Genomic DNA, 11229 nt, shown 5'->3' on the forward strand with positions numbered 1-11229 from the left:
GCAATCCCAGACTGAGTAAGACTCTATATAGCAAATAGTGTAAATAGTGACAGTTTAATGCAATTACTGGCATGGAGGCATACATCTTTTTTTAAGTGAATTAGTTGGTTTTAAAGTAAATCAACATGGTGTGTGAATGGTGGGGGAAACAAGGAGAACACTCTTCTAAAAAGAAGTCAAAATGAAGTACTGTCGATTTGCACATTTCTCAATAGCGAACAGAGGTAGTAGTAATCAATACAGGAAGGAAAAAAAAGACAAGAAAGAGTGGACAATTAGGAAACTACATAATGTTTTATTTTTGGGAACTCACCCCATATCAAAATAACTTAAGATTGAGAACATTAATTTATAAAATACTATGAAGGAGAGAGAATTTTATTTAGCCATCAAAAAGAAATTCCTGTCAAAATTGCTAGCTCTGAAAGAGAGTTGATCAGAAATCCGAAGCCGCATTTTTACATCCCTTATTGGTACTATACAGTTTAAATTCACTAATTATTTTATCCTCTCAATTTTTCTATCTGCAAAATCAAGTAACACTCTACGCAAACTACTTTCTAATGACCTTGGAAGGCAGAAATGATGTCTAAAAAGGTAATGATCAATATTTTATTTCCATTAGCCACTGAAAAAAACAAGTATTTCTCAAGCATCTATGTGCACAGTACTAAGCTAAAAGTGTATAGAAAGCAATGGTTTTTATAATCTGATAGATGAATAAAGCAGAGGAGAAATACAAAGTAATGATTATGTGACAAAATTGTAACATCTCAGAGGAAAAGATTTCACAGGATTTGGGTTGAACACAGCAATCAGAAAAAATAAAATCGGATTTAATCAGGATAAAATATAAAAAGAGTAGTTATAAAGTTTAGGTAGGCAGAGAAGAGGCAAGTTGGTTGCTACGTCCTCTGGGCCCCCAAAACATATTACTCATTTATTATTGCATTGAAAACACTGTACAGTAGTTTATTCATCATTGCCACTTAAACTATAAATTCCTCAAGGACAAAGACCTTGTTTGATTCATTTTTCTATTCCTAATCCATTACACAGGGTCTGGCATACAGAAGATAAGTATTTTTTGAAAGGCAAAGTTAACACAGAATTCCCTACTTAAATTACTACATCTTAACCTATTTGTCCAGATCATTTACTTATTGTCTCTCAACTCCAAAACTACCCTCCCAGACTCTATGTTGTTGTGGCTGAGGCTGCAACTATATTTCACCAACTCCTTTGCCAGCTGGTTCTCCCAGAACCAGCAACAACACATGCCTTGTATGTAATAGCACCAACCGCACAATGTTGACCTACTCAAAAGCCCAGCACCAGGTCCATAGAACCTCTCCTCTGAGCTCTTAGGTTCTGGTTACTGTAATGCCCCCCCCACCCTTTTTTTTAAACATCCATCTAACCAATTCCCTATATTAAATCCTCTCTGTTGAAATTCCTACCAAAGCCTCTGTTTTTCCTACTGGACCCTACTATACCATAAAACACAATGATTCTAATTGTTCTCAGATATCCTGCTGCTTCACTGAAGGGGAAAGTAAACAGAATTTAGTTTATTTTATAGATAAAAAACTATTTTATAAAGGATAACTTGAAACACTCTAAATTTGCTTCTGTTAAGCTGCAGCATAAAAATCACTTAACTTTTGTGATTTAAACTACTACACTGTTTAAATGAGAGAAAAAATGAGAAATAACTTTAAAAGTGCAAGTTACTCCAAGCACACACACTCACCTCCTTTAATATAGCGCATATCCTAGAGATAATGTGAAATGATAAAGTTGTTCTGCTATTCCCCAGTGGTCCCAGTTCTCACACCTTCTCAGTGTGGCATGAGATCCTGATTCTTACATTTAAAGGCGCTCTACTCCCAGCCCCACCTCCCACCCCTGCTGCTAAATAAGGTCCCTAATTCAAGCTAACTACTTTATGTAGTGCTCAAAGAAACAGCAATCTGTTCAAACACCAAAGCTTAGCTGAACTTATTGTTATGTTGTTCTGGCCTTCCTGAGGGATTTTCAAGCATGACTTTTTTTTTTTTTTTTTTACTACATGTGATTTTCATTTTATGCATCGATTTCAAAATTTAACCTCTTCATAGAACTCCACTCTATAGCACAGAAACAAACAAAAAAAAATTCCCCTTGCAGAAGAGCCCATAAGTAACACATTTGTTGAAAATAAATGACCAAAAAGCTTAGATGTTTTCATTTGGCCAGCTACTTCACTTAATAGTATGCCCTCATTAGAAAATATAACCCAAAGCTAAATTTCAAAACTAATATTTCACCATTGTACTTAATACAAACTGATTTTTAAAAATTATGATAAACGGCAAACACGTATGATAAACGGCAAACATGTTAATTCTCGAAATGGGAGACGGTAAATTTAAGCAATAGAAATCTTACAATTTTTAGTAATGTACAGAGCTCCTGAGCATCCAACAAGAAATATCACCAAGCCCAATCATACCACTCTGCCTCAGTTGCCTAAAAACCATAAGGCAAAGAAGAATTAAGAATATGTCCAGTTCCACTGGTGTTGCTCCACATAACATAAAATTGGATAATCAGTCACCTATGCTCTTAGAACCTATGGTCAGGGACTCATCACTTAGCTCCTACCTGGCAACACAGTAACACTAGCTTCTACTTAAATGCCAAGAGTCCCATTACCACAGTCAGAATTATCTATGTTAAGACCAATCAAACTGCACTTCCCAGAAGAAATACCAGAAGATCCAGTAGACATACTAGGTAGAAAGGGTAGAAGATCAGTGGGCAAACAGTCAGGATATCTGGACCTTTAAGGAATGGACTGTATAAATGTTATTGTACCTTTGTACCCCAAATTATATGGAGAACTACTCAGTGTTAAATGCAAATAAAAGTCAATAAATTACGATGGCAGCTAAGATGTCAGATGAGTCAATCAAGAAATTAAACAACCATTGTCTGATGACAATGTCTGATTTCCACAGTGTGTGCAATAAACACGAATTAAAAAACAATTGTGGATCTGTACGTGTGCAGAGTACATAATCTCTTATTTTCCCTTTTTTAAAAGCTGCAAACTATGATGCATTCTTAGTTTCTCCAGAATTTAATAAATGAGTAATTACAAAACTATGAAGTGCTTTAGGTCATACTTAACTTACTGCCATCATTTTAATAAAGTGAGTTTTAATGTTAACTCATTTCTCTCACTGTAAGAAATTATGCTTCTTTGCTAATGTACAGAAATGAAACTGTCACTGAAACATCTGGTTACGTATTATTCATTAGGCGCATACATCACCTTTACTCCAAAGTCTGTATAACATAAACACAAATCATGAATAAATCAGATTAGACACACAGACATGACACTACAAACTGTAGGTCAGTAATAAAATTCCAAAGATGTTTGCTGACCTGGTCTGTATTTCTATCTATTCGAACCTGGGAGCTAGCTGAGTGCTTCACGCAGGCAGAAAAAAACTCCAAATTCCCAGTTCTGCATGGTCTATATGATGTGAGTGATTGTAAATGGAAATTTTTCTACGCAGCACACTTTAGGACCACTAGCTTATTTTTCAAATACTCAAACGGATTGGCCTGACTCGGGCAGTTTTTCCTCATAAATCTGTCTCTACCATAATTAACCTCAAATGTGGATGCCACGAGAGTACCTGAGGGAAATAACTATAATCCTTACAAAAAGTGAGAGGCCATATTTGCTGTGTTACCTCTAGAAAAAGGAGTCAAATATAATAACTACCTATTATTTTACTAAAAAGTAGGTTAAGAATACAATCAAGATTTTTAAAGATACTTGTTGACTGTAATAAGTAGACATTTCAGGGGAGAGATAGCAAGGGGAGAAATGCCAGATGTAGGTGATGGGGAGGAAGGCAGCAAATCACACTGCCACGTGTGTTCCTATGCAACAATTTTGCATGTTCTTCACATGTACCCCAAAACCTAAAATGCAATAAAATAAATAAATGGGAAAAAAAAAAAAAAAAGAAATTTCAGGGGGGGAAAGGAATAACCAAGAATCATATTGCTGCTATTTAAATAGCTTATAAATTAAAAGATCAAATTTCACTATAAAACAAACTCTTACACCAATCTGTTATTAAAATATTCAACAATTGCACTTAATGCAAAGCAGACTGATTACCAATTACACTAAGTATTCGAACTGATCACCTTGGAACTACCAAAAGTAGATTATGTAATGCAAATCGCTCGTACATTACTTTTAAACATAATCCTTGATTTAAAACACTGAAACCATGCCTTTATTTTAATTTAAAAAAATATATATATATATTACTAAAATACCAGGTGCATATCTGTATCTTTCCTTTTCACGGCACCTCAAAGAAACCTGAAATCTTCAAATCATTTTACAATGTAAAGTTACATTCTCTAAAACTTCCAACGACCATGAAAAAGATAACCAAAGGGGCTTCAAATAGATTAGTCTATTAATTGGTCTTAGCGGGCAAATAACTGAAATGAACCTCAAAGTTTCAGATCAATTTTTACTCACACCGTCTCTGAAAGCAAGAAGGCGACTTCTGTAGAAGAGAAACGATTCTGACCAGCGGGACGTGGGCTCTCGGCAACAGTGGGTACAAGGATCTCAGCGTCAACGACAGGGTTCAAAACGTGAAGCTTCCCGCAGAAACAAACCAAGACACCCCCTCCCCCCACGACTCCTCCGGGGTACGCTCGCGGCTTTAGAAAGCAGCAACAGATACTCCAGAGCAGGAGGCGGCACTCCAGAAATGTCTGAAGCAGAAGTGGTCTCCCCAAAGCTTACGAGGAACCCCGACGCCGAGCAGCTCCTCTACATGCGAACCCAGACTCCAACCCGTCAGGAGAAAGGAGCGATATCTGTACAAAGTGCCCCTACCCCACCCCCACGGTGCAGACACACATCTCTAGCAGCTAGGGAGAAGTCCAGAGAAAAAACCCGCATTCCACTCCGTCCGCCTCCTGAGTAGGGCGGCAGAGAGGCCGGGGCCCACGCCCCCGGAGGCCAGGGGGCCACGCCGCAGCTCCGGCCTCCGCGCAGAGGAAAGCGCAGCGAGAGGTTCGCAGCGAAGGAAGGAATCCCGGCGCCTCGCCGACCCGGTCCCCAGCAAACCTTCCCTCCCACCACCCTCGAAGACTGGGGAACAATGAGAAGCCGCCTCCCCCGCCGTCCCCGCCCCGAGAGCGGCCGGGGGCGGCGGCGGCGCCATGTCCCCTCACACCCCCGCGGACGGACACACACTCCCCCCTCGACTGCGCGGCCCCCGTCAACCGCCTGCAATCCGGCCGAGCGGAGGCGCGTCCCTGACTGCCGCTCCCGCGCCCTTCGCCTCCCCGCCCGCCCCACTCACCGGCTCCTGCCCCAGGCAGGGGCTCCGCTGGCCGCGGCCGGAGCGAGAGTCGGGTACCAGCTGCCGCGGCCGCCGGCGCCGCCGCACAATATGGCGAGCCTCGGCTTCCGCAATGGAGCTCGGGAAATACAACAGGGGCCGCTCAATATTCATGAGAGACTGAGGGGAAGCCGGCTCGGCCGGCGCTGCGGGGAGGGCGGGAAGGAGCGAGCGAGCGAGGGGCGGAGGCGCGGAGGCGCGGGACGAGAACGTGCACGGCGCGGGGAGGCCCGCGGCGCGAGGGGAGGGTGCGCCGCCGCGTGCTGGCCTGAGGAACCCGAGCCGCCGCCCCGCCCCGAGCCGGCCGGCCACGCCCCCCCGGCGCCCACCGCGGCCCGACGCAGCCCCCAGGCTACGCCGGGATGACGGCGCCGCCACCTCGTCCTGCTCGGCGTTCTGCTTGGACTCTTCTGCCCTGGCTTCGGCCCACCCAGTACGCCTCCCTGGCCGGGTGCTGGGGTTTGGACTCAGACTTCTTTCTCGTGAGTTCGTCCTCTTAAACCCATCCCGCGCGGCGGAAATTCACATTAGGTTTTGGTCTGCAGAACTTCACATGAACTTCAGCACTCGTCCACCCTCATACAGCAAACACACACTTTTCATCCTTGCAGGATAAAACTGCAAGGTGTAATTATTCCAGGGAAAATGACCTTCCACTCTAACCTGAGGTTAACATCCTGATTGTGGTCAACAGCTCTTACTATTTGCCTTGCTGTCGCTTTATTCCTAGCTCCTTGGCTCCTTCCAGTATTATCTTCTGAACTTGAGGATTTACGAAGGAAAGATTAATAGATATGATCATTACCTAAAACACAGTCAGTTAGCATCCAATAAATTATTCGACATTTAATCCATATAAATTATGAGCTGAAGAAGTAAAAAAGAACTGAAAGTTCCCTGATCTCAAGATGTACTGTTGTTGAGCTGTCACTCATGTTCTCTTTAGAAGATAACGAACAATACCAGACTGTAAATCTGAAGGCACTTGAGGCATAAACCAATGGACTGCAGTGGGAATTGGGCAAACTAGGTTCATAGCCTCCAATGTGTGTCTAAGTATGTGACTTACGTAGATTGTATAACTCTGTACTTCATTTTCTTCCTCTGCGAAATGAGAGAATTGTATTGAATCCTAGGTCGTTTCCAATTCTTTAATGCTCTACAACTCTCTATAAGCAATTCCAAATAAATGATATGAATTTACATAGGAATTTAGAAAAGAAAAATATCAATTCCAGCTGGTACTTTTGGGGATGCTTTACTGAGGAGTCAGAATTTAAGATGGTCTTTGACGCCTTAAAGATGGGGGGAGAAAAAGAGGACGGGGTTAAATACAGCACATTATGTATATAACAATCCATAAAGTAAACAAGGGCAACGTATTTTTCTTTTTCAGTGGCTTGAAAACTTTAGCTTACCATCCATAACTTTAAGTAACAAATGACAATTACCTGACTCTACCAGCCTGGCTAATATGGTGAAACCTCGTCTCTACTAAAAATACAAAAAAGTTAGCCGGGCGTGGTGGCGGGTGCCTGTAGTCCCAGCTACTCGAAAGGCTGAGGCGGGAGAATCACTTGAACCTGGGAAGCGGAGGTTGCAGTAAGCCGAGATCACGCCATTGCACTCCAGCCTGGGCATCACAGCGAGACTCTGTCTCAAAACAAAAAACAAAATCAAAACAATCAGGAATGCTCTGCTTCTCCCTTCTTGTTAAAAGTCCAAATTCTAGAGACAGTGCAGTTGCAGACGCTCCTTCCTCCTTCCTTCATGACAATTGCATGTGTAGTTCAATTAAAAGAAGACAGGATGGTCATAATTTAGAACTTTTGCTCTAATTAAAGTGCTTTTGAAAATCATGATGTGTGGTTAGATTAAGCAATTCAGTTGATGTTGAGAAAAGTGATCATTTGTGGAAAGCGCAGGAACTTTATTGATAAAAGTTAAATATAGTGCTTAAAAAAGACTCACAGGAGAATTACTGGAAAAATGGAAAACTTGTGGGATATCTGGATTAAATGTGATTAAAAAGCTAGACCTCAGGCTAACATCCTTCATATAAAAAACACTACTGACAAATTAATGGAACTCATTTAATCTCTTTTATCTCTTACTCAGAAACTTGGCACTGGATCTCCCCTGACTATATTAATCAGGAAAGCTTATGTTATGGTACAGTAACAAACATCTCCAAAATCTACATGCCTTAACACAACAAAAGTTTATTGCTTGGTTATGCTTCATGCTTCATGAGGATCCAACTCACTGTGTTCCAGTCACTCCCTGAACCAGATTGATAGAGATTTCACCATCTTGTAGCTGTAATCACACCGGAACACAGAAACTTATTCTCTCTGGCAAAGGAAAAAAATAACTAAAGAATCCCCGTGGATTTTTCATAGCCTTAGCTAGGAAAGGAAACAGAGCACTGATCACATTTCATTGCCCAGAACTAGTTGTACAGCCCCACACATCTGCAAGGGGATGAGTCCTTGAACTGAGTTCAGGAGAAGTGAGGATGTTTTTGAACAATACTAGTGTCAGCCACCCCTGACCTCACCACTCAGTTCATAGATGCTATGGGAAAACTCTAAGAGGTTTAATTCCGTAACACTGGTTCTCTTGAGTGACTCCAAGAAAGTTATGCTTTCAGAAGTAAACTCTCTTACTTATGAAGAGTTGGCTGTCACGTAAATAGAGTGGACTTTCCATTTTCTTCCCTGTTGTTTTAATTGTGTATTATATCAATGTAAACTCCATAGTAAATGTATCAGTAGTGATTCACAAATCCAGACCACATTCTTTTTGCTAATGTTTTGACCTAACATAATGGATATCATTCTAAAATACATTTTCTAGTAACACTCTATCTGCATGTTAAATGTACTAACTGGAAGTGAAATTTGTATTTTAAGTAGAAGAACATTAAATTAACACTACATAATAGAAGTATATTATCGGTGATGACTAGATGAATTCTAGTTTAAAAATAAATCTCTTCCTTTAACACTTTGGAAGTAGTATCAGGTTAATTACATGGTGAATTGGGTGGGTATTTCTAAGTGATTACAAAAATTACCCCTTGGCCAGGCATGGTAGCTCACGGCTGTAATCCAAGCACTTTGGGAGGCCAAGGCAGGTGGATCACCAGAGGTCAGAAGTTGGAGACCAGCCTGGCTAACATGGTAAAACCCCATCTCTACTAAAAATACAAAAATTAGCTGGGCGTGGTGGCACATGCTTGTAATCCAGCTACTTGGTAGGCTGAGGCAGAAGAATTGCTTGAACCTGGGAGGTGGAGGTTGCAGTGAGCTGAGATCACACCACTGCACTCCAGCCTGGGTGACAGAGTGAGACTTCACATAAGAAAAAAAAAATTACCTCCTTACTGGCATTCTTCTATAGTCGGGCTACAAAATTAAACTAGTTTAGGTCAACCAACTTTTATTGAGCATCTAGTATGTGCTTCCTATCAAAAAAAATTACTTTACTGGCATTGTTCTATAGTCAGGCTACAAAATTAAACTAGTTCAGGTCAACCAACTTTTAATGAGCATCTAGTATGTGCTTCATATCAAAAAACATTACCTCTTTACTGGCATTCTTCTATAGTCAGGCTACAAAATTAAACTAGCTCAGCTCAACCAACTTTTATTGAGCACCTAGTATGTGCCAAGCACTTTATTAAGTGCTTGGATTAAAAACATTAACTAGAATATGAGTTCCTTGAAAGCAGAAACCTTGTTCACCAGCAGATAACTAGAGACTAGCACAGTGCTAGCACTTAGCTGATGCTCAACAAATAGGTATTAAGAGAATGAAAGACTGGGATTCTTTGTCTCTAGTGTGTATATGAAATAGAATAGCACATATGAGCTTGGTTTGCTTCATTTTCATTACTTAACAGAGGAAGTTTCTGTGAGAGTGTATTTAGTCTCTCCAGAGGCTTTCTCTATTTAGGCAGTGTGTCTTAAATGGAAATTCACACTTTCCTATTCTATATCTATCATATAAATTTCTTTTCAGCCATGCTCCAAGTATTTAATGGTTATCTGCTCATCTGAGATGAAAACTGCAGGCCACCAATCACCTGTTAATGCTAAGCTATGTATATGTCACAGTTTATAGAGCACCTTTAGATCCGTTATTTCACTGAATTTTCAGAACAATTTTCCAAGGTATTATTCCTACTTTATTGTAGAGAGCCAGAATAGCCCACCCCCTCTGGAGGAATCAGCGGCAAGGCTGCTGTAAACTTTGGGTGAACTCCAGAGAAGTGAAACCATAATAGGGGAATGTGTATGTCTCAGAGAAGAGCAGAGAGGCCTAGAAAAAGTTAACCAGCCTTTACTGACCTTACTGCAAGATAGTTGTTAGCTGAAATATGTTAACTAAACAGTGAGAGTTATACCACAGTCTGTCCTAAGTAACTGCACCCTCCCTCTGCTATGTACTTTGCAAACATATAAAATAAAGTACTCTGAGGCAGGTCGGGGCCGAAGAGACTGACACCATCAGCTTTTCGGACCGCCTGGCCCAGCTTTATCTATGTCTGTCTGTATGTCTTTCTTTTATCCCCTGCTGTTCCCTCTTAGGTCTTTGAACCCTTGTGCAGCCTGGGATGCAGCACAGGCCATATTTTGTGGAGGAGGGAAATGTGACTTCTGCAGTTCAGTAACTCTCCCAAACATTGAGTTAGTAAGTGGCAGAGCTGAGGCTCAGACCTTGGTCATTTGACTCCAAGTGCAGGATACATTCCATTCTGCCACATCTGCCTTGCCACTGTGCTGCATACACAACTGCATTATCCTTCTTCTTTCTAGCAAGTGGTATATGAGTCAAACATCTCTGGAGTTTCCTTTCAACATTATTATTTATTCCAATCCTCAGTGCAGTATTTTTTTCAGAAGTTTTGCTCTTTTTGCCCAGGCTGAAGTGCAATGGCATGATCTTGGCTCATTGCAATCTCTGCCTCCCAAGTTCAAGTAATTCTGCTTTCTCAGACTCCTGAGTAACTGAGACTACAGGTATGTGCCACCACACCTGGCTAATTTTTATATATTCAGTAGAGGCGTGGTTTCACCATGTTGGCCAGGCTGGTCTCGAAATCCTGACCTCAAGTGTTTCACTCACCTGAGCCTCCCAAAATGCTGGGATTTCAGGTGTGAGCCACCATGCCTGGCCAAGATGATTTTCAAGAAGCTGATCCATTAATAGGAAACTAGCAGGTGTTGGTTTTATCTTCTTAGAAAGCTTACTTTTAGATAAAAGTAAAAGATAAGCTAGAAGATTGGGATTTAACCACTATATATAGATATGATTGTTGAAATATATCCTCTACCAAAAATCTTTCTTTGCCATCTTTAGAAGTGTTGTGCTTTCTTTGAAAGAGCGAAGTTAAATGGGGACATTGTAGAAAGGCCTAGAGAGATCTATAATTCAAGGTGGCTCCAGGAAGCAGCCCACTCGAGATTTACGACCTCTTCAGCTGAAAAAATATACCTCTAGCCACAAGCTCTAGTGAAGTTTTATTTGTATTTCAGCATAGTGCATTTCTGTTTGTGATGCTTCCCTTGACACTTTAATTCCTTTTTCTATTCCCAAAACAACCAAAATAATTGATGCTACCTTTATTTGCTAACTGTTCAATTTAAAGGAGTTAAACAAGTTAAATGAGATGAGCTAGTTAGAAAGACTTTTGAGGAAAACTAAACAATATTGCTATTTCCCTCCCATGGAGATTTGGAATGGCTTTTTATATGTCCCAGATGTGGCCACATTCTGTCAAACA

At 41.0% G+C, this 11229-nt stretch overlaps 1 protein-coding gene across 2 annotated transcripts in view; it reads right to left on the reverse strand.

The window, feature by feature from the left end:
• RNF2 (ring finger protein 2) overlaps positions 1-5730 on the reverse strand; it is a 47357-nt gene extending 41627 nt beyond the window's left edge. The window contains exon 1 of one of the 2 annotated variants that reach the window (XM_032291158.1): positions 5400-5730. The gene's annotated coding sequence lies outside the window, so the exon portion shown is untranslated. Of the gene's footprint in view, positions 1-4561; positions 4721-5399 lie in introns of those variants that run through there. The other variant, XM_032291159.1, reaches the window with a different exon arrangement.
• Between the last annotated feature and the right edge of the window lie 5499 nt (positions 5731-11229).

The sequence above is a fragment of the Sapajus apella genome, unplaced genomic scaffold, assembly GCF_009761245.1.
Source record: "Sapajus apella isolate SASKATOON/1434 unplaced genomic scaffold, GSC_monkey_1.0 scaffold25, whole genome shotgun sequence".
NCBI classification, from domain to species: Eukaryota; Metazoa; Chordata; class Mammalia; order Primates; family Cebidae; genus Sapajus; species Sapajus apella.